At 39.8% G+C, this 24,944-nt stretch overlaps 1 protein-coding gene across 7 annotated transcripts in view; it reads right to left on the reverse strand.

Annotated features, from left to right (window-relative positions):
• The window catches only part of CUNH2orf42 (chromosome unknown C2orf42 homolog), a 41,105-nt gene extending 23,418 nt beyond the window's left edge, over positions 1 to 17,687 (reverse strand). The window contains exons 1-3 of one of the 7 annotated variants that reach the window (XM_045828509.1): positions 17,607 to 17,636; positions 16,991 to 17,161; positions 301 to 369 (exon numbers count right to left, since the gene is read on the reverse strand). The gene's annotated coding sequence lies outside the window, so the exon portion shown is untranslated. The other 6 variants (XM_045828507.1, XM_045828508.1, XM_045828505.1 and 3 more) reach the window with 6 other exon arrangements.
• Between the last annotated feature and the right edge of the window lie 7,257 nt (positions 17,688 to 24,944).

Here is a 24,944-nt window from a genome sequence, read left to right on the forward strand (position 1 = left end):
TTTACATGCACACATGTTTACCTTGAGCAAGGACCAGAGAATGGGAAAAGTTACCTCTTTCCCTTCCACCCTTCCTTATAACACCCAGCCCAATCCTACCTGTTTCAGCTGCCAGAGCATATGGAAAATTGTGTAACCTAAACTTATAAGACCTAAAAGCGTGTTTCATTAGTTTGTGATGATCACAGAGGACAGGTGAAGACATAATCATTTACAGAGTAAATGTTACTGCTTAACCCAAAGTCTTCTGAAGTTTGAACTCCATAGTGTAACAATGCAGCCTCTTTCTTGGCCACTCACTGGCAAAGCTCCTGCCCAATGTTTCAGCCAAAGCAGGTTCCTGCTGCCCTACACGGAGATCTTTGCAGTCTATAAATAAAACAAGAAAAAATATTAAAGTTATACAAAGACAGAAAGATTTTTTTTCTTAAGAAAAAAAAGTCTTTCACAAATATTTCGCAGAAATTGTTATGAAAATGGTTGTTTTTACTTCCAACTGCAAGAAGATAAAGATAAAACAGTGCTAATGGCACTACACAGGGAGTTGTCAAGAACACCTAGAGCCACGGTTTATAATTGGTCACTCATCCTTCCTAATAGTAACACCTTACATTTTTAGAGCACTTTATGCTTTTCCAAGTGCATTCACATTCATAATTTTATTTGAACCTCACAATATTAGTGTCTTCTTTGGGCCAAACAACCACCATTCTTCAGATGAACATTCAACTATTTGACTGAGTTCACCCCCAAAAATTAGCTATGCAGTTCCTACAAATCCAGTGTCTATTAAGAAGCGTATAAATCTCTGCTTTTGATTTCCCATTACAAAATTTTCAAACATATAAAAAATAGAATTATACAGTGAACCTCTATATACTCACCCACTTGATTCTATAGCATTTTACTGTATTTGCTTTATTACATATCTATTTTTCACCCTCTTCTCCATCCATCAATCTTTTACTTTGATGCATTTCAGAGAAAGCTGCAGACATCATTTCAGCATGCATATTATTAACCAAAGTTCAATATTTTTAATGCTTTTTAAAAAAGATAACCTGCTTGTGATTTTGAAATAGGCTATTTGCATTGCTTCCTCCCTTTTCCCTTCGTATCTTCTATAGTCCACTGATTAACAAACTGAAAAGTACAAATCAGAAAAGTCTAAGAATGTCCATTTTTCACTGGCGCTATGAACTAATCCCTCAACTGTAATATTTGCTTACTGAGTATCCACTGAGCAAATAAAGCTTTGTAAAATATGGTCTACATCAGGGCTTCTCCACCTTGACACTACTGACATTTAGGTGTGGGTAATAATTCTTGGTTGTTAGAGGGGAATCCTGCACATTGCAGGATGTTCAGTAGTAACCCTAATCTCTACCCACTAGGTACAAGTAGCAATCAACACCCCCTCTCCATGTGGTAAAAAAACAAAAATGTCTCCAGATATTGCTAAATGTCCTCTGGTGGGCAAAAATAACCCATTTAAAAACGACTAACCTAGAGACATTAGCCTGTTTACACAGCATTTCCTTCCCAGGTCAATAAATTTCTTTAGTAGGTATTCTCATTCAGCCGAACATGGGTTCTTAGGAAACAATGTTGTTCTAAAGTCAAAAGATGGAGGAGTTGGTTGGCCCATTACCACCAATTATTTTGGTGACTAAAACTTTTAACTTTTGTGCTTCAGGTTGTTTTTCATTTGCGAAATAAGAAAAAATATTATATATATGATTGAAAGAGCTTAACTAAAAACTACACTCATATGCCCTGGCTGGTGTGGCTCAGTAGACTGAGTGCCAGCCTGCAAACCAAAGGGTAACCAATTCGGTTCCCAGTCAGGGCACATGCCTGGGTTGCAAGCCAGGTCCCCAGTAGGGGGTGCACAAGAGGCAACCACACATTGATATTTCTCTCCCTCTCTTTCTCACTACCTTCCTCTCTAAAAATAAATAAATAAAACCTTAAAAAAATAACATTTTGGACATTTGTCAAAACTAAGATTTTAACTTTGGTACAATATTATTCAGTCTACTACAGACTTTATTTGGATTTAAGCAGTTTTTCCACTAATGCCTCCCCCCTTTTTTTACATGGCATGGTTCAATTTTTATTTTAAAAACACACATATATATATATATACACACACACACACACGTAGATAAAAAAGTTTGAAAGGATATTTTTAGAGAAGAGAGGGAGAGAAACACCAATGATGTACAAGAAAAACACCAACTGGTTGCCCCTTGGCATGCCCACAACTGGGAACCTGGTTGGCAATGCAGGCATGTGTCCTGACCAGGAATTGAACTGGTGACCTTTCAGTCATTGGAGCAATGCCCAACCCACGTAGCCACACCAGTGGGCCCATTACTGCCCTTTTTTAAAGAATAAATTTTTCTTTAATCTTGGCTAATGTAATTATGATGTGCCTTGGTGTGTTCCTCCTTGAGTCCAACTTCTTTGGGACTCTCTGAGCTTCCTGGACTTCCTGAAAGTCTATTCCCTTTGCCAGATTGGGGAAGTTTTTCATTTTTTTTTCAAATAAGTTTTCGATTTCTTGCTTTTCCTCTTCTCTTTCTGGCACCCCTATGATTTGGATGTTAGAACATTTAAAGATGTCCTGTAGGTTCCTAAGCCTCTCCTCATTTTTTTGAATTCTTGTTTCTTTATTCTGTTTTGGCTGAATGTTTCTTTCTTCCTTCTGCTCCAAACCATTGATTTGAGTCCTGGTTTCCTTCCCGTCACTGTTGGTTCCCTGTAGATTTTTCTTTGTTTTACATAACGCAACCTTCATTGCTGCCTGGGTCTTTTTTATGCTGTTGAAGTACCCAGTGAGTTCCTGGAGCATCTTGATAACCAGTGTTTTGAACTGTGCATCTGATAGTTTGGTTATCTCTTTGTCATTTAGTTGTATTTTTTTCTGAAGCTTTGAACTGTTCTTTCATTTGGGCCATTTTTTTTTTTTTTTTTTGTCTCAGTGTGCCTATTATGGAGCAAGAGGCAGAGCCTTAGGGGCAGAGCACCAGGGCAGAGCACCCCACTTCGCTTCGTGGTGGCACTGTATGTTGAGGAGGGGTCAGAGAGGGAACAGTGCCACTTGCTTTGCTCTCTGCCAGTTTTCAGTCACTTCCCCCACTTTCCACAATCAAATTGGGCCCTTCTGGTGCTGATTCTGGGGTGGGTGGGCTTGTGTATGTACTAGGACCCTGTGGGTCTCTCCAATGAACTCTCCTGTGAGGCTGGGAGTATCTCCCGCTGTCGTCTCAACCCTCACAGGTGTTTTCAATCAGAGGCTTTGAGGTTTTATTTCCCTGAGCTGGAAACCTGGGTTGCGCCGTCTGTCTCATTTCCCCAGTTGTTCCTCCTAGTTTATCTGCATGCAAATGTGGGACTGCCCAGTCCACAAGCCGCTGCCTCACCCACCCAGGTCCTGCAGTCACTGCCTTGCCTTGGGTCCTCTCTACCCAGCTGCCTGTCTCCACCCCTCCTACCAGTCTGGATGAATGTTTCTTCTTTAACTCCTTCGTTGTCTGACTTCCATACAGTTTGATTTTCTGTCAGTTCTGGTTGTTTTTTGTTTTAAAATCTGTTGTCCTTCTTTTGGTTGTGCGAGGAGGCACATTAGCCAAGATTAAATATAAGGAGAGAATCTTAAAAGCAGCAACAGAAAAGGAGAGAGTTACCTACAAAGGAGTGCCCATTAGACTATCAGCTGATTTCTCAAAAAAGAAAAAAGAAAAAACCCTGCAGGCAAGAAGGGGTTGGCAAAAAATATTCAAAGTCATGAAAGGCAAGGACCTACATCCAAGATTACTCTGTCCAGAAAAGCTTTCATTTAGAATGGAAGGGCAGAGAAAATGCTTCCCAGATAAGGTCAAGTTAAAGGAGTTCATCACCACTCAGCCCTTACTATATGAAATGTTAAAGAGATTTATCTAAGAAAAAGATGATGATAAAAAATATGAACAGTAAAATGACAACAAACTCACAGCTATTAACAACCAAACCTAAGAAAAAGAAACTAAGCAAACAACTAGAACAGGAACATAATCACAGAAATGGAGACCAAATGGAAGATTTTTAGTGGGGGTTAGGTGAGGGAGGGAGAGAGGGAAAAGGTACAGGGAATAAGAAGCATAAATGGTAGGTAGAAAATAGACAGGGGGAGGTTAAGAATAGTATAGGAAATGTAGAAGCCAAAGAACTTATATGTACAACCCAGACATGAACTAAAGGGGGGGAATGTGGGTGGGAGGGGGAGTGCAGTGTAGAGGGGATAAAGGGGGGGAAATGGGACAACTGTATAGCATAATCAACAAAATATATTACAAAATAAACAATAAACTTTTCTTTTTAAAATCTTGAAGCTAATGAACAAAATAAACTAACAAAATAGAACCAGAGGCATGGAAACATGGAACGGACTGACAGCAGCCAGAAGGGAGGAGGGAAGGGAATAATGATGGAAAGAAAAGGGAACTAGTTAAAGAACATGTATGAATAACCCACGGACATGAACAATGGTGTAGGGACTGACTGTGGGAGCAGAGGGTAGGCTAAGGGGAGGAAGGCAAAGGGGGAAAAATGGGACAATTGTAACAGACTAACAATTGAAATTTGTTTTAAATAGTATTTTAAGGAAATTCTGCTATAGCATTTTCAGGGGAGACAAGAATCCTTTAATTTATTTATTATAGGTAATGTATAATAATAATTAAAAAATAAATGTTTTTAGAATAACTTCACATTTTCAGAAAAGTTGCAAAGATAGAATACATTAAGTATTACCATGGGGCATTTGTCAAAACTAAGAAGCCAACACTGGTACATTATTAACTAAACTGTAGATTTTGTCCTTTTTTCTGTTCCAGGATCCAATTCTAGACACCACATTGCATTTAGCCATCATGTCTCCTTAGTCTTCTCAGATCTGTGAGTTTGTCTTTTCTTGTTTTCCATAATCCTGACAATTTTGATGAGTCAGGTAGTTTACAAAGGACTTCTTTCAACTTTGACTCATCTGATGTTTTGTCTGCATATTCATTTTGACCCAGTAGTTTCACTAAGAATTTATCTTACAGACATACTTCCATATGTGAAATGAGTAACATACAAGGCTACTCACTGAAGCATTTCTGTATAGCAAAACGTTAGAAATAAACTGATGTCCATCAGGAAGAAATTGGTTAAACTCATTGTGGTATATCCATATAATGGAACATATTCCAAAAATATAAAATACTTTTACAGCTGTTTTAAAAAACAGACTAAGGAAGTTCAGATCTTTAAGAAATGTTAAGTGGAAAAACAAGATATAGAACAGCATTTATAATATGCTGTCAACTGTGTATAAAAGGGAAAACATTGATGTATATTTGCATTAGCTTGTAAATGAAATACAAATGTTTAAAACTCTCTAGAAGGCCCTGACTGGTGTGGCTCAGTAGATTGAGTGCTGGCCTGTGAACCAAAGGATCACTGGTTTGATTGCCAGTCAGGCCACATGCCTTGGTTTTGGGCCAAACCCCCAATAAGGGGCATGCAAGAGGCAACCACACACTAATGTTTCTGTCCCTGTCTTTCGCCCTCCCTTCCCCTCTAAAAATAAATAAATAGAATCTTAAAAAAAAGGAAAATAAATAAAACACTCTAAAAGGACACACTAATAGGTAGTTAGTTACCTTATTGGCAAATAGGGACCAGTATGGCAGAGAAAAGTTTTGCTACATACGTTTTATAGTTTATTTTTGCTGACGTTAAACAAATAGCCAGGTATTTGTCCAGCAAAATGTGTTTATTCCAGAACAAAGAATTGCAATTTGAGACATGCAACCTCATAGGGAACCACCAGCAAGTCCAGAGAAACAAAGAAGAAAAATGCTCTTTTATGGAGTCCACAGGAGCTGTTGTAAATAAGGAGTCCACTGGAGGACACTGAAAGTTGGAATTATAGTGACTTTTCATTGACTGTTATGGCAGTTTTCTATTGGCTAAGCCGTTGCCTGGCAAGGAGGAAACTTTTTTCCCCCCCTGCTAAAATATAAAGGTATATTTCCTGTGGGAGATGCAAGGTGATCACTTCTTGTTAAGATCAGTAGTATGCATTAAGTGACTCTGCATGAAACCTCTCTTCCAGCTTCCTGACTCCATTTTAAAAGCAGTTCATTTATTTAAAGATTTTATTTATTTTTTAAAGAAAGGGAGAGGTACAAAATGTGCGAAGCACTCATGGGTTGCCTCTCATACATACCCCTACCTGGGAGAAACATGCAACCAAGCATGTGCCCTGACCAGGAATGAAACTGGTGACTTTTCACTTTGCCACTTTGCTGGACAACCAGGGCCCAACCAACTGAACCACCTCAGTCAGGGCAAAAGAGATTTATTTATTAATTTGCACATTTTGAACCATGTAAATCTATGATCTTTTTATGTTTTTTTAAGATTTTATTTATTTACTTATTTTAGAGAGGGTAAGGGAGGGAGACAGGGAGAGATACATCAATGTATGGTTGCCTCTCAAGTTCTCCCCACTGGGGACCTGTCCTGCAACCCAGGCATGTGCCCTGACTGGGAATCGAACTGGTAACCCTTTGGTTCACAGGGGGTACAGAGTCTACGGAGCCATACCAGCCAGGGCACTATGATCTTTTTAGAAATGTAAATTTGAAAATGTATAGATAACAGAGCCACCTTACAAAGTGCAAAAGCAGACTAAAAAGCTAAAGGCCCACCCTGGTTGAGTGGCTCAGTTGGTTGGTGCATGTTCCCTACTACACCAAACTGTGATGGATTCTCTCTCAGGTCAGGGCACATACCTGAATTGCCAGTTTGATATTTCTCTCTGTCATCGATGTTTCTCCCTTTCTCTCTAAAATCAATTTAAAAAAAATAACAATCAAAAGCTAAAGACCTGCCCTGGCTGGTGTGGCTTAGTGGATTCAGCACTGACCTGTGAACCAGGGGGTCGCTGGTTCGATTCCCAGTTGGGGCACATGCCTGGGTTGCAGACCAGGTCCCTGGTGGGGGCCGTGTGGGAGGTAGCCACACATTGATGTTTCTCTCTCTCTCTCCCTCCCTTCCCCTCTCTCTAAAATAAATAATTAAAATCTTAAAAAAAAAAGCTAAAGACCTCTTTAGTCCCATTCTTACCACTATCACTATTTCCACATATCCTAACCGCCCCCCCCCCAAAAAAAAAGTTCCCACTCCTAAATAGTAACTACAGTTAATGGTAATGCTAGCATATATCCATCAGATCATTTTATGTTTGTAACTAGATGAATATATGTACAGATGTAGATTTTAGTTTTTAGAAAAGTGGAATTATACACTTTGCTGTGAGATGTTTCCTCAACATTTTTTCATAGATTTCTATCCATGTCAGCACAAATGATTTTTAACGGCTGTACGGTAATCTGTGTTGTGAGTATACCATAGTTTAACCAGTTCTATCAACAGGTTTTTCAGCTCCAGACAACGCTGCAATCAACATCCTAAACATTTATCTTAGTACATAGATGCAAGTATTTCAGCAGAATAGATTGTTTCTATAGAAACAATAGAAACATTGTTTCTACTTTTCTTAAAGGTTTTATTGGGAGACTTCCGGCAAGATGGAGGCATAGGTAGATGCACCGTATCTCCACGCACAACCAAGATTAGAACAACAACAATTTAGAGCTAGAATAACACACAGAACTGATAGAGAATTTATCTGAATGGAAGTCGGACAGCCAAGAAGTTGAAGTAGACCCGTTCACCTAGACAGGTAGGCAGGGCATAGCCAGGCGGGTGTGGGTCGGCAGCGGCACGCACGTGCGCAGTGATGGGGAGAACTCAGGGAGAACTGGGCGCAAACTCGGCTCATGAGCCATCCGGGGTGTGCAAGATCGAAGCGGTGTGAGTGCGCAAGCGGAGGCTGGCGGACCCAGTGAAGCAGTGATTGTGGACCAGGGTAGAGCGCGCAACCCAGGATCCCAGAGAAGGGACTGTGTTCCTGGGAGAACGGAACTACCACCATTGTTCCCTCCCGCCCCTGCACCCGTCCCCACAGACAATGTCACAATCTAGCGACTGCGGTGCCCAGCCCAGGTAAACACCTAAGGCTCTGCCCCTCACCGTAACAAGAGCGACCAGACCAGGGGGGAAAAAAAAAGGAGAGACAGGGAGAGACATGTTTCCAAAAGAAGAACAGAACAGTCCCCCAGGACTCATCCTTTTGAGCGACTACGAAATAGCCAATCTATCTGATGCACAGTTCAAAACACTGGTGATCAGAAAGCTCACGGAATTGGTTGATTTGGGGCGCAAATTAGATGAAAAGATGCAGGTCACCTTAAAAGAGATGAAGGAAGATACACGGAGGAGAGCCAATAGTGAAGGGAAGGAAACTGGGTCTCAAAACAATACAGTGGACCAGAAGGAAGCAAGAAACAACCAAGCAGGAAAACATGAAGAAATAAGAATTAAAAAAACTGAGGAGAAGCTTAGGAACCTCCAGGACATCTTTAAATGTTCCAACATCTGAATTATAGGGGTACCAGAAGGGGAAGAGGAAGAGCAACAAGTGGAAAAGTTATTTGGACAAATAATAAAGGAGAACTTCCCCAATCTGGCAAAGGAAATAGACTTCCAGGAAGTCCAGGAAGCTCAGAGAGTCCCAAAGAAGTTGGACCCAAGGAGGAACACACCAAGGCACATCATAATTACATTACCCAAGGTAAAAATGAAGGAGAGAATTCTAGAAGCAGCAAGAGGTAAGGGGGCAGTAACCTACAAAGGAGTTCCCATCAAACTGTCAGCTGATTTCTCAAAAGAGACCTTACAGGCAAGAAGGGGCTGGAAAAAAGTATTCCAAGTCATGAAAGGCAAGGACCTACATTCAAGATTGCTCTATCCACCTAAGCTTTCATTTAGAATGCAAGGGCAGATAAAGTGCTTCTCAGATAAGGTTAAAGGAGTTCATCAGCACCAAGCCCTCATGATATGAAATGTTAAAGGGACTTATCTAAGAAAAGAAGATAAGGAAAAAACATGTATAGTAAAAGGACAGCAAACTCACATTTATAACAACCACACCTAAAGCAAAACCAAAAGAAACTAAGCAAACAACTAGAACAGGAACAGATCCACAGAAATGGAGATCACATGGAGGGTTATCAACAGGGGAGTGGGAGGAGGAGAGAGGGGGAAAAGGTACAGAAAATAAGTAGCATAGAATGTAGGCTGAAAATAGATAGGGGGAGGGTAAGAATAGTATGGGAAATGTAGAAGCTAAAGAACTCATAAGTATGACACATGGACATGAACTAAAGGGGGGGAACGTGGGTGGGAGAGGGTGTACAGGGTGGAGGGGAGTGAAGGGGGGAAAATGGGACAACTGTAATAGCATAATCAATAAAATATATTAAAAAAAGGTTTTATTGGGAGGAAAAGATTTACTTCTAAAAATATTTGAAAAACACATTAGTGATTTTAAACATCAACAATGGGAGGAGATCCAAATAATTTTATTCAATAACCTATTTTTTAATTATACAATATAAAAAGGGCAAAAATTATCATGAAAATATTGTATTCATTCTGTCTCACTTCCTATACTTAAATAGTCAGGCAGGTAAGTACAAAAGGTAGGACTCTTAAGATAGTAGAATAAAAAAAAAAGGGAAGGATTTTAAAATATTGTTGAAGGATATCAGAATGAGGATGGCCTAATAATACAACACTCAGAATCCAAAAAATACTGATTAAAATTTTTCCTGGATGTACCAGTATTTTTTTAAAACACCTCTTTATTGAGATGTATTTTATATACCATAACATTCACCCATTTAAATGCAGAAATCAATGATATTTATTAAATGTATAGAGTTGGATACCTTTCACTACAATTCAGTTTTAGGACACTTTCATCACCCCAAAAAGATTCCTCTTGCCACCTGCAGTCAATTACCATTCCCACCCCCAGGAAGTCACTAATCCGCTCTCTGTCTCTATAGATTTAGCTTTTCTGGACATTTCATTTAGATGAAATCATATAATATGTGGCCTTTTTTGTTTGGCTTCTTTCACTCAATATAACATTTTCAAGATTCAACCACATTGTAGCATGTATCCATACTTCATTCCTTTATATTGCTGAATAGTATTCCATCATATAGATATATCATTGTGTTTATCTATTCACCCGCTTGACAGATATTTGAATGCTTTCCAGCTTTTGGCTATTATGCTGCTGAGAAAATAAACATGCAAGTCTTTGTGAAGATAAATGTCTTAATTTCTCTTGGGCAGATACCTAGAAGTGAATTGCTGGGTCATATAAATTTGTTTAACTTTTTAAGAAACTAACAAATTGGCTCATCATTTTTCCATCCATACCAGCAACATAAGAGAGTTCCTGTTTCTCTACTTCCTGGCTAACAACACATGTTACTGTTTCTTGATGATAGTTATTTGATTATAATGGGTATGAAGTGGCATCTCATTATGGTTTTAACTTGCATTTCTGTAATGAATAATCATGTTAAACAACATTTCCTATGCTTATTTAGCCATATATCTATCTCTCTGGGTAAACAGCTATTCAAATATTTTGTCCATTTTAAACTAAAACTGATATTTGATTACATAAAAACAAAAATTTTATGCATGTCAAAAAGTACTATAAGCTAAGTCCAAAGATGAAAACAAACTGAGCAACAGAAGCAATGCAAGATGTGTACACTGAAAACTGCAAAACATCATTGAAACAAATTAAAGACCTAAAAAATGGAAAGACATTTCATGTTCATTGCTCAGAAGTCTTACCGTATTTTGCAATGTATAATGCACACTTTTTGCGCAAATTTTTGAGGGGAAAATAAGGATGCACATTATACATGGGTAGTACCGGAAATACCTTGTATCTGTTCTTGTGCTTTATAATTGTTACATAAAATTTCTTATACCATATATTAAAAAATAAATGCTAAAATTCCTATATAATACAAAAAAGTATCTAAATATAAATGAATAAAAATTGTATGAAAAAATTAAGCCCTGGCTGGTGCAGCTCAGTGGATTGAGCATGGGCTGCAAACCAAAGCATCGCAGGTTCGATTCCCAGTCAGGACACATGGCTGGGTTGCAGGCCACGGCCCCCAGCAAAAGCACACTGATGTTTCCATTTCTCTCTCTCTCCCTCCCTTCCCTCTCTAAAAATAAATAAATAAAATCTTTAAAACAAAAAGAGCTTAAAAAATTGTATGAAAAAATTAAAACGAAAGATTTTTTTCCTGAAAGTCTGGGCCAAAAATGTGGGTGTGCATTATACATGACAGCACATTATACATGGGAAAATACAGTAATGTTGTTAAGATAGTACTTCTCCAAACTGATCCACAGATAAAATGTAATCCCTATCAAAATCCCATGTTCCCCCCTTTAATTGCAGAATTTATCAAGATGATCCTAAAATTGAAATGGAAATGCAAGGGACCCAGGAGAGCCAGAAAAATCTATTTTTAAGTTTTTAAAAATTTTATTATGATTTTAATTATTTTTATCTTGACCCAAGGACAAGATAAAAATTGATTTTAGACTTATTGATTTTAGACATAGGGGAAGAATGGTAGAAAGAGAGAAGAGAAACATGGATGTGAGAGAAACATCAATCGGTTGCCTCTCACACATGCTCCAAATGGGGATGGAATTCACAATCCAGGCATGTGCTGTGCCCTGACCAGAATTCAAACCCGAGACCCTCAGCCTGTGGGATGACACCCAACCAATTGAGCCACACAGCTAGGGCCAGAACAATCTCGAGAAGGAAAAAGAAAGTAGAAGGGCTCACACTTCCTGATTTCAAACTTACCACAGAGCAAATGGAGACAATTCGGACAAAAATGGATAAATACTTTGTATCACTTCTGTGTAAAATCTTAAAAAGCTGAACTCCCAGAAAGAAAGAATGAAAAGGTGGTTTCCAGGGGCTTAAGAGTGGGAGAAATAGGGACATAACAGTCAAAGGGTAAAAACTTCCAGTTATGAGTAAGTTCTGGGGATTAAATGTACAGCATGGTGGTTATAGTTAATAATACTGTATTACATACTTGACAGTTGTTGAGAGAGTAGATCTTAAATGTTCTCACCACAAAAAAGAAATGGTAATTATGTGACCTGATGGAGGTGTTAGCTAAGGCTATGGTGGTAATCAGTTTGAAACATAAAAGTATATCAAGTCATATTCTGGCTGGTATGGCTCAGTGGACTGAGTGCTGACCTGTGGACTGAAACTTCGCCAGTTCGATTCCCAGTCAGGGTACACGCCTGGGATGAGGGCCAGGTCCCCATTTGGGGGTGTGAGAGAAGCAACTGATTGATATTTTTCTCGTACATTGATGTCTTTCTCTCTCCTTTACCTTCTCTCTAAAAATAAATAAAATCCTTTAAAAAAGTGTATCAAATCACCTTGTTGTACACCTTAAACTTACACAATGTTATATGTCAATTACATCTCAATAAAGCTGTAGATAAAAGGACAATGTAGTACTGGTATAAGGAGAGACATACAGAACAATGGAATGGATTTGAGAATTCAAAAATAAGCCCTCACATTCATGATGAATTCACTGATTTTTGACAAGGATACTAAAATCACATAATGGAGAAAGAATAGTCCTATCAACAAATGGTGCTGGGATAACTGGGTATACACTTGCAAAAGAATGAAGTTGGACCCCACACTCACACTGTACATAAAAATTAGCTCAAAATGGATCATAGACATAAATGTAAGAGTTAAACTATAATATTCTTAGAAGAAAACAGGAGTAAATCTACATGACCTTGGATTAGGCAATGGTTTCTTAGCTATGACACCAAAAGCATATGTAACAAAAGAAAAAAATATAAAAGTTGGCCTTTATCAAAATTTAAAAATCTGTGCTTCAAAGGACACCATAAAGAAAGTGAAAAGGCTCTGGTTGGTATGGCTCAGTGGATTGAGTGCCAGACTGTAAAGCAAAGGATCACTGGTTTGCTTCCCAGTTGGGGTACACGCCTGGGTTGCAGGTCAGGTCTCCAGTTGGGGGTGCAAGAGAGGCAACCACACACTGATGTTTCTCTCCCTCTCTTTCTCCCTCCCTTCTCAGTAAAATCTTAAAAAAAAAAAAGTGAAAAGAACAGTCCATAGAATGAGAGAAAATATTTGCAAGTTATATATCAGGGACTTGTATTCAAAATATGTAAAGAACACTTACAAGTCAACAAGACAAAAAAAAAACAATTTAAAAATAGGCAAAGGATCTGAATGGATATTTCTCCAAAGAAAATACACAAATTGATAAACACATGAAAGGAAATTCAACATCATGCTATTAGGGAAATGCATATTAAAACCATAATGAGATGCCACTTGACAGGCACTAATATGACTAAAAAAGACAGTCGATAATAAGTGTTGACATGGATCTAGAAAAATTGGAACCCTGATTTATTGTTGATGGTATTGTAAAATGGCATAGTCACTGGAAAATTCATGGTTCCTCAAAATGTTAGAGTTACCATATAACTCCAAGAGAATACACACCCAAGAGAATTGAAACATACAAAAATCTGTACCCAAATGTTCATAGTAGTATTATTCATGATATCAAGAAAGCAGAATCAATTTACATGTCTATCAACTGATGAATATCACAAAATGTAGTATATCCATACAATGGAATATTATTTGGCCTTAAAAGTGAATGACGTTCTAATACACGCTACAACATGGATGAATGAACCTTGAAATATTATTCAAAGTAAAGGAAGCGAGACACAAAAAGCCACATATTCTATGATTCTGTTTAAATGTAATATCCAGAATAGGCAAATGCATAGAAACAAAAAAATAGATTAGTGGTTGTCAGGGGCTGCAGGCAAAGGGGAAATCGGGAGTAATGGCTAACGTGTGTGCATACACGTAGGTGTGTGCGTATGTGTGCAACTGGCTTTCTTTTTGGGGTAATGAAAGGTTGCATAACTCTGCCAATATACTAAAATCACTGAACTATAACAGTTTACAAGGCTGAATTTTACATTATGTGAATTGCATTTCCATAAGGGAATAAAAAAAAAGACGGAAAATATTAGGAATGCAAATGTCAAAGAGCTGATTTCCAAATATAAGAAAGAGGTTTTACAAATCAGTAAGAAAAAGCTCACCAGAAAAATAAGCAAAGTGCATGAAAAGTCAGCTTATGGAAAAGAAAAAATAAAAATGATTTTAAACACCTAAAATTCACGCTTAGAATAAGAGGAAAATTAAAACAACACGGGGCTGCCCTGATGGGATGGCTCAGCTGGTTGGAGCATCGTCCCCGTACACCAAAAGGTCATGATTTCCCAGTCAGGACACGCACCTACATTTTGGGTTTGATCCCCAGCCTGGGCTCATGCAGGAGACAACCAATCCATCTTTCTTTCTCTCACTCTCTAAACTCAATAAACATATCCTGAGGATTATAAATAAATAAATAATAAAACAAGATAGTACTTTGACAGTAAAACATAAATGTTAACACCATGTTCATGATGATGTGGAAAAACAGGTTCTGTACATTGTTGGTAGGAGTGTAGAGTGAACATCCTCTTAAAAGGCATGTAATTAAAATAAATGTAAAATACACACTCTGACTTAGCAATTCCACTTTTACGATTTCAGTAGTTACAGGGTCACATGTACACAAAGTATGCACAGGGGTACTCCATGCAGGGTTGCCCATAATTGCACAAAAACAAAAGCAGTCTAAGAGCTGACTAAATATGAGGTAGGACCCCCGACCCCAACAAAAAGCCGGAATTATCTTCTGGTGGCCAGGTCCCTTATAGTACAGGCTTCCCCCACTAGGTGAGTGTTCTGGGAACCCATCTATATTGGTGTACTAGCTGACACTGTTGGGAGAGGCTGCGTTTGGCTTCAGTGAAAAAAAAAATTTTTAAGGCTCTTTAAACACTTTTACCCATTTCATGATGGGTGATTTACCAGCATACCTGCTGACACCATGCTGAGTGTTCAGCAGTTTTTGACCAAAAACAGCACGATCCCAATGCTCCACCCTCCTTATTGACTGGATCTTGCCCTGAGCGATTTCTTTTCGTTTCCCCAGATGAAAAAAAGTCCTCAAAGGGAAACATTTTACCAATGTGGAAGAGGTAAAACAAAAAAGCAGCAGAAGCACTAAAAGGCGTAAAAATGGATGAGTTCAAAAACTGTTTTGAGCAGTGGAAAGTCTCAATAAGTATATTGTATCAAATGTAGAATACTTTGAAGATGACTGAAGTTAAAACATAAGAATAAACAATTTTTAAATAAATTCCATTTTTCGGGTCCCCCTTATAAGTTATGGTATAATCATACAATATGCCAATATAAAGCCACTAAAAACAATCAGACAGGCCTATATACATATTGACAAGGAACAAGTATCAAGATATACTGTGGAGTGAAAAAATGTGTAGCACTTCATGAATACTATACCTTTTTTAAAAATATCCTCACCTGAGCATTTGCTTATTGATTTTGGGGAGAGAAACAGGGAAACATCGATCAGTTGCCTCCTGCATGTGCCCGACCAGGGACTGACCTGCAACCTAGGTATGTGCTGTGACCAGGGATTAAACTCACAAACTTTTGGTGTACGGAACAACGCTCCAACCAACTGAGCCAGGACTAATATGATACTGTTGTTTTAAAAAGAAAAGATACACACAAACACACACACAGGATAATTTCTATTGCCACAAGAAGTGACTTGGGGCTTAGGAATAGAAAATAGGAGGGACAGTTACATTTCACTGTTTTCTAATATTTAGATCTTAAACATATACTAGTATCACTTATTACAGACTGTATATACTTTTTAGAGGTTTATTCTCATTCAAGAGAGGGGAAGGGAGGGAGGGAGGGGGAGAGGGAGAGGGAGGGGGGAGAGGGAGGGGGGGAGAGAGAGAGAGAGAGAGAGAGAGAGAGAGAGAGAGAGAGAAACATCGATGCTAGAGAGAAATACAGATCAGCTGCCTCCCACATGTGCCTCAACAGAAGACTGAGCCACAACCTGGGCATGTGCCCTTGACTAGGAATCAAACCAGCAGTCTTCTGGTTACAGGATGACACTATAACCAACTGAGCCACAGAGGCCAGGGCTTACAGATTATATATTGAAAGCATAGGAAAGAAAAAGAAAAAAAGAAAGCATATACAAACAAGTTAACACAACTTATAAAGAACCTGTATTTGAATCCTGCCTATAAAAGCAACATGGTGTAAAAGGAGTGGTGCTGGAAGAGCTAACCCACAAATGCTCCCTGGAAGGTGGGTTTTCACCCAGTTACTATTTGGCTGTACAGCTATAAAGTTTGGTGGGTACTGTTTAATGTTTGTAAAGCACAGTAAGTGAAGAGAACAAATGAAGCTTACTCAGGTTTACTGAGTAGAAGTTAGTCCTTTCCATGCATTTTACTCATGCATTATTCACTACTGTGGATGAAAAAGGGGCCCCCCACTAATCCTGACAAGGTCAGGGGAGGCGTGCTTGGCGGGCCTTACAAACTCAGAGACCTAAAGTAACACAGGATGATCGGAAATTAAAGTTTCTTAACTAAAATCAAGTAATGGCGGGTAGTCATGTCCTAGGCCACTATCTTTCTTGACAAAGGTCAATCTTCACCTTAAGTGAGCCTGTCTACTATCTTTTTGCATCTAATGTGTCTATTTGGTTTACCTTTTATCCAATTACAGATTGCTTTCTGCTTTGCTTTCTCCCTGCTTTGCTTTCTCTCACCTCTTTATCACCCATGGATTTCATACAATCCCCTTACGTCTTAGTCTTTGATTCTTACAAGTAAAATAAGGTGCAAAACTGCCATTCTTTGGAGCGTTTTCTGAATCTGTTGAGATTTTTCTTCCCAGCAGTTGTCAGTTTGGCTCAAATAAACTCATAAAAATTCTTACAGATTTAGACGGTTCTTATATGACACCATGATCCTGTGAAGTAGATACTACTGTACTTATCTTCAGAGTTGAAGAAATTGGCTCAGATAAAGTAATGATGTGATTAATGTCTCACAGCCAGCCACCAGGTATGCTAACGTGCGTCTGGAATCTGCTGGATTCCTTGTCAAACTGTAAGTGAGAGGAAGGGGCTGGGCTAGAAGCCAGAACTCTGGACTTCTGGTCCAGGGCGCTTCCGTTAGACCTGCACAGCCTCGGAATAACGCAGAAAGGCCTCTGGGGAAATGCAGAAATGTATTTGGGAAAAAGGACCTCCAGGACGCGTACCTCCCGCCAGGTTTGCGGGACCCAGCCCGCTCCAGGTCGCACCGCCGGGGACCTGTTTCCCGGCATCCATTCTCGCCGCCATGGCTTACTTCCGGTTCTAAGTAGGCCCAAGAAGAAGCACCGCCAGGCCAGCACCCTGCTGCTTGGACACGCTGTCTGTCGGAATTCCAGGCTCTACATCCTGTTCCACCGCCGCCCCCACCTTCTGTCAACAGGGACCCCTTACCTGCCCTGCGCCCCCAACCCCCACCCAGCAGTCCCAGAGCCCCACGCTGATGACCGCCCTCACCTCCTCTCTCTTCGCCTGCCACGGTCTTTTACAAACAGGGCCAAACTCTTCGCTGTAACAAAAGTCGTTATTGGTCAGCACCGCCCACGTGCAGCAAGTACCCGCCCACCTCAGCTCCCGTTGCCTGATGGGAGTTGAAGTTTCTGCCTCCTAGAGACTGCTGAGAATTGCTGCGGAATCCGGCAGGCAGTAGAATCTACGTTTACTTGGGGAATTTCGTTCAGTTTCGTCACCGGGGCTGAAGTGTTTCTGGCTTTCCCTGCTGGCCGAAGGCGCCGACACAGCTGTCTAGGGCTGGTCATGACTGTTTCAGGCCTTGAGAGTGTCCACTTTCTGAGTAGAGCTCCACTGGTAATGATGAAAAAATCGCGTTAGAGCTTCTACGCTGTCAGTAGATGTCGGCTGAGACATTGTTTTCTCAAAGGAGGTCTTATTCACTTAAGTATGCACTGTTTCTATCCCTTAGTGTTTATATCGTTATGTTTTTCTCCCTTAACTACATTCTCACATATTACTCTACCGTTTTCTTTTATAATGAGTTGAAATCAGCCTTCTATATCCTAGCCCTGGTCCTTGGAATTACACAGAATAAATCTAAATGTTCTTTGTTCGTGATTGAAGAAGACACAAAGCTCCTGAGGCCTGTGTGTGTTGATTTCCTGAAACTTTGGCTTGATTCCCGCTGCTTACTAGTGGTGGTGCTGTAGGAAGGTTGCCTGGCCTTTCCAGGACTGTTATTTCCTAAACTGGAGGTAGGGGGAGAAGGGCACACTTTTTCCGGAAAACTTTTCCAGTTTTGTCTTTCCATTTCTATTGTACGTTTTTTTTTTTTTTTAAGATTTATTTATTTTTAGAGAGAGAGAGAGAAACATCAAAGTGCGGTTGCTGGGGGCCGTAGCCTGCAACCTAGGCAGGTGCCCTGACTGGGAATCGAACCTGCGATGCCTGGTTTGCAGCCTGTGCTCAATCCACTGAGCTATGCCAGCCAGGGCTATTGTAAGTTTTTAAATGAGCACCAGCATCCTAGATCATCTGGATGATGACATTCTAACTATACTGTGGTTGATTCTTGTGTTTCCTGACCTGAGATGGAAGCTGCAAACCTTGGTATATAATCACTTAACCAACTGAGCTACTTGGCTGGAGCTCCATCTCCCTTCTAGATTCTCAATCATTACCTACTGGATATTTCTATCTAAGTGTCACACATATCCAAGCTCCACATTTTTAAGGATGGAACTCATCAGCTCTCATCCCTTGCCCTCTAGCTTTGATCCTTACTTGTCTTACAAACTGCTCCTCTTTCTATTCCCACCCCAGTAACTAGCTCTACCATACAATTGCTCAAGCCAGAAACCCTGAAGACATCTTGACTAAACAGATTAGATCAATGGCTCCCTAGGACCTTTAGGATAATAGAAGTTCAAATCACTTGTATGGCATAAAGAATTGGCCCTAATTTAGTGCTTTTAAGTCTCATCACCTCACATCCAGTACTCTATCCAATAGTACTATCAGCACATGGTAGAAAGACATTTGATCAAAACCAGATTGTTTAACAATTGATTCAACAAACATGTATTGAGCACCTATTATTTGTTTGCCATGTACTGAATATATACAGCATTGAAGATAACAGTCATCAGCTTTTACTCTAGTGGGGAACTGAGGATTTAAAGATATATTGTAAAAACAGGAATATATAATACAGGACACCCAGTTACGTTTGAATTTCCGTCAAAAAACTAATTTTTAGTGTATCTTCCATGCAATATTTAGAATTATCTTTATTTGTTAAATCTGGGAACCACAGCTGTTTCACTACCTGGTCAACTACTGTATTTCTATACTATAGACCAGCTCTGGCCCATGCCCTCTGGCATGCTTCTTCACCAGGCTCCACATTCCTGTGGTAATCAAGCCCTCTTTGAAGAGGTCAGAATCTTAGGGCTCTCCTAACCCATTCCTTCATCACCTCACTTGGTCTATAAGTAGTAGCTGCTTTTTTAGCCCTGCAACTTATGGACCCCTCTTAGTAGTTAACCACTTAACTATTAACAACTACTTACATTAAAGGGTCCTTTTCAAACTTTAGTGTTGGGCCCGGACGAGTGTGGCTCAATCGGTTGGGCATCATCCTGCAAAGTGAAAGGTTGCCAGTCTGATTCCTGATCAGGGCACATGCCTGAGAAGCAACTGATTGATGTTTCTCTTGCACATTAATGTTTCCCTCCCTCTTCTTCCTTCCCTTCCCCCTCTCTAAAAATAAACAAAATCTTTAAAAAAATTAGTGTTGGTGTGTATTCTGACTGGACCCGGACATAAAGTGTTTCCTTATTCAAAAAACTAAAAGATGGCCCTGGCTCATGTTGTTCAATTGGTTGGAGCATCATCTTATATAAACCAGAAGGTCATGCATTTGACTGGGTCTAGATTGCATGTTCGGTCCCCAGCAGGGTCTCATGGAAGAGGCTCTTTTCCTCTCTTCTCTTTCTTAAAAAAAGACACAAAGAACTCAAAGATGAATGTGGTGTAGGTAGGGTTGGCTTATGGGAAAGTACAGCATTGCTTGCTGTAAAGTTGGTAAGTATAGATTGCACTTTAAAGATTTTGGAGTACATCCTAAATGCAATTTGAAGCAAACAAAAACTTTCAAGCAGGGGAGTGTCATGATCAGATAGATGTACATGTTTAAGAGTTTAAGAAATTTGGGCTTCTGACTTCTGGCCAAGATGGAGACGTAGGTAGACACATTGTGCCTCCTCCAACAACAAAAATAAGGTCAGCAACAATTTAGAAACAAGATAACAACCAGATCTGACAGAAAATTGAACTGTATGGAAGTCGGACAACCAAGGAGTTAAAATATACACATTCATCCAAACCGGTAGGAGGGGCGGAAACAGGCAGTCAGGGGCTGAGGGGTCACCACAAACAGCGGTTGGGACTGGGCGTGTAAGGCGACTGTGAAGCGAGGCAATGCACGCAAGGTGCCTGGCTGTCCGGGCCACACTCGCGTGCAGATAAAGCAGGCGAAATTGGGCAGTGAGACAGACTGTGCGGCCCAGGGTCCCAGTGTGGGAAAACAGAACCTCCGGACACTGACTGAAAACACCTGTGGGGGCTGAAGCGCAAGGAGAGACTCCCAGCCTCACAGGACAGTGCGCTGGAGAGACCCACGGGGTCCTAAAACGTACACAAGCCCACCCACATGGGAATTAGCACCAAAAAGGCCCAGTTAGCTTGGGGAAAGCCGAGGAAGGGACTGAAATCTGACGGAGAGAGGAGCGCCAGTTATCTCTCAGACCCCATCCTCACGTATGTCATATCCCAGTGACTGGGTTGCCCCATCCTGGTGAACACCTAAGGCTCCGCCCCTCATATGTAACAGGCACGACCAGACACCCCCCTCCAAAAAGGCTCAAACGTAAGTACAAATCAAAGCCCCAAGCCAATACTTTTAAGCGACCAAGAGATAGCCAACCTATCAGATGCACAGTTCAAACCACTGGTGATCAGGATGCTCACAGAATTGGTTGAATTTGGTCGCAACTTAGATGAAAAAATGCAGGCTACACTAAGTGAAATGAAGGAAAATGCACAGGGAACCAATGGTGATGGGAAAGAAACTCGGACTCAAAACAATAGGAAGGAAGAAAGAAACAACCAAACAGAAACGAATGAAGAAATAATTCAAAAAAAGGAGAAGCTTAGGAACCTCAAGGACACCTTTAAATGTTCCAACATCCGAATTATAGGGGTACCAGAAGGGGAAGGGGAAAGCAACAAGTGGAAAAGTTATTTGGACAAATAATAAAGGAGAACTTCCCCAATCTGGCAAAAGAAATAGACTTCCAGGAAGCCCAGGAAGCTCAGAGAGTCCCAAAGAAGTTGGACCCAAGGAGGAACACACCAAGGCACATCATAATTACATTAGCCAAAGTAAAAATGAAGGAGAGAATCCTAGAAGCAGCAAGAGATAAGGGAACAGTAACCAACAAAGGAATTCCCATCAGACTGTCAGCTGATTTCTCAAAAGAGACCGCAGGCAAGAAGGGGCTGGAAAGAAGTATTCCAAGTCATGAAAGACAAGGACCCATATCCCAGATTGCTCTATCCAGCAAAGCTTTCATTTAAAATGGAAGGACAATAAAGTGCTTCTCAGATAAGGTCAAGTTAAAGGAGTTCATCATCACCAAGCCCTTACTATATGAAATGTTAAAGGAACTTATCTAAGAAAAAGATAAAAAACATGTACAATAAAATGACAGCACACTCACAATTATTAACAACCACACCTAAAACAAAAACAAAAAAAATCAACTAGAACAGGAACAGAACCACAGAAATGGAGATCACATGGAGGGTTAGCAACAGGGGAGTGGGAGGAGGAGAGAGGGGGAAAAGGTACAGAGAATAAGTAGCATAGATGGTAGATAGAAAATAGACAGGGGAAGAGCAAGAATAGTATGGGAAATGTAGAAGCTAAAGAAATTATGACACATGGACATGAACTAAAGGGGGGAATGTGAGTGGGAGAGGGTGTGCAGCACAGAGGGGAGTGAAGGGGGGAAAATGGGACAACTGTAATAGCATAATCAATAAAATATATTTAAAAAAGAAATTTGGGCTTCTGATTTTTGGTAGAACAATGTTATTAGCAGCCTAGTTCTGGATTTTCCTTTCTGAAAATCATAGAGAACAAGGGAAACATGACCACTGATCCCCATAAACAGTATTTAAGTGAAACTAGGGAGGCAGAGAAAAACTTACAAATTCCACATTGAGGTGAAGTGTACTACTGGATGGGAGGCCAAGAGAGTGCAGTGGGGAAAGAACAGGGAGTGAGGAGGGGGCTGGTGGTGGCAGATCTCATAGCAAATATTCACTCTGAGAAGAGAACCTGCCCTGAAGACTGAACAAGTGTGTGAGAGCTGGGAGAAGGGAAGGAAAGTGTGTGAAGAGCCTAGGGGGTCTAGAGATGGTTTCAGAAAGCAAGTTTGGGGATTGGAGTTAGGTCCCTTAAGTAGCAGATGAAGGAACCAGGGGAGCTTAGAGCTGGCACAGAACTTCTGAACAAGGTCACATCCCCCAAGAGAGGACACATGGCTACACTTTTAGAGTTAACCTAGACAAGATCCCTTCATTTTCTTATGGGTACTTAGTCTAGGAAATCTCAACTGTTTCAACTATGAATGAATAGCACAGAATTTATACAAAGATACTCTAATTAAAAGTATGAAAGAGTAGCAAAACTTAACTAGTTTCCCTGGGAAAAAACTCACAGGAAAAATATTTGCACAGTGCAGTTAAAAATAATGCAAAAATATTTCAATGTCAATTTAAAAAAGAAGCAATCACAGCTTAAAAATACAAAAATTCAGTGATGTCCCTAAAGTGAAACAGAAACTGGTGGAACTTAGGAAAGAGAAAGACAAAACCATTTCAGAAATGAGGACCAACACAAGCAAGTCTGTATATCACAGGAAATGTGTTAAGGAACAGTTTAGAAATAAGGAAAGCAAACAAAAAGATAAAAAGAATTAAGAACAACTGATAAAAACAGATGCCAGACAGGAAATCCAACATACAATTGGAATTTCAAAGAAAACCAAAGCAGTAGAATAGTACAAAAATGTAAAATCCCAGAAAACTTCTAAAATATTCCAGTGCATTTGGCTCAGGAAGGAACTGTTTTCTTCTACAGTGTTTTTCCTGACAATTTCCTCTTTTACCTGATTTTCTCCCAGTATTTAAGTCTTCTCACATCCTCCATACTTTATATTACTTGCATAGCCCAACCTGTCTGGTCATCAAGTCTAGCCCTCTGAACATCAATCTGGACTGGGTGACAATTTGCTTCACACCTGTTGTCCTGGGGCATCCCCTTCTTTCACTCCTGTGTTGGATCCTGTTTCTAGACACTACCTATTTTTTCTTTTATTTTCTGGTTTCGACAGTGTATCCAGTAGATGAGAAGCAGTGAATGGGAAGACAATCTTTGGAGAACTTGTATGTCTAAAAATGCCTTTATTCTATTTTTATCATGACAAAATAATTGGATAGATAATTCAAACTTTTTAAGACAATACTCCACTGATCCTCAGTTTCCAATGTTTTGGTTGAGTATTTTCTCAACCCTTGTGCTACCTGGTAAATTTTAGAATATTCTCTTTGTCATGTCTGGTATCCTAAAATTGTACAGTGGTATGCCCTTGTAAGGGTCTTTTTATCTGTTGTGCTGATTCAGTAGCCTTCTTTCAATCTTGAGAATCATTTTACCAGGGAAATTTTCTTTTATTTTCCAATTAAGCCCACCCATTCCCTTATTTTCTCAGTTCCTTTCCTAGGCCTATTGGTTGTATATTAAACCTTCTGAATTGATCCATATTTTTTCCCCTGTATTTTTTATTTCTACTCTAGAATATTTGTCTTTTAATAATCTCACTGAATTTACTATTTTAGTTTTTTGTTCTGATGTTTTACTAGTATCCTGTTCTAATTTCTTGAATATAGTATCTTCTTTCATCTCAGTATATTATAGTTCTTGAAAGTTTTCTGATTCTTTGATAGTTGCTTTTTGTTTAGATCTATCAATTACAATAAAATTTTCCCTCAATTTCTGGTGGTCTCTGGTTGTCTTTATTTAAAAGAGAAGCATTAAAAACCTGTTTGGAAGATTTGTGTTCATGAGAAGGGCTTAATGACTGGCACACTCCTCACTGTAGGGGGATTGGTGGCCATTTGGTTTTTTGGTGAAGACCCTCAAATGTCAGCATCTGTCTCTAATCTCAAGAGTTTTTTGCCCTGGCTGGTGTGGCTCAGTGGATTGAGCGCCTGCCTGTGAACTAAAAGTACTCTGGTTCGATTCTCAGTCAGGACACATGCCTGGGTTGCAGGCCAGATCCCCAGTTGAGGGCATGAGAGGCAACTGATAGATGTATCTCTCGCACATCAATGTTTCCATTCCTTTCTTTCTCCCTCTCTTCCCCTCTTTCTAAAAATAAATAAATAAATAAATAAATAAATAATCTAAAAAAAAAAAAAAGTTTAGTTTTTCCAAATTAGAATCCTTCAGATCCTGCCCAGTGTGAGCAGGTGTGGCCGTTTATATTCTAGAGCTCAACAAGAAGGAGCTAGGGATCTCATTTATCCAGTATGTAAAACTGTGCTTAAATGCTATTTTCTGTGCAGCATCTCACCCTAGCTTAGTAACCTGAGTCAGATGTCTACTTTTTCCTTAAAAAGGAAACTAAAAGTTGAATTACTATCAGAATAACTTTGGCCTCCAACTTTAGAGGCTGTAATATAAAATACTATTCCATCGAGACACATTCA

This window comes from Phyllostomus hastatus, unplaced genomic scaffold, assembly GCF_019186645.2.
Source record: "Phyllostomus hastatus isolate PE091 unplaced genomic scaffold, TTU_PhHast_1.1 phas_scaffold_78, whole genome shotgun sequence".
NCBI lineage: Eukaryota > Metazoa > Chordata > Mammalia > Chiroptera > Phyllostomidae > Phyllostomus > Phyllostomus hastatus.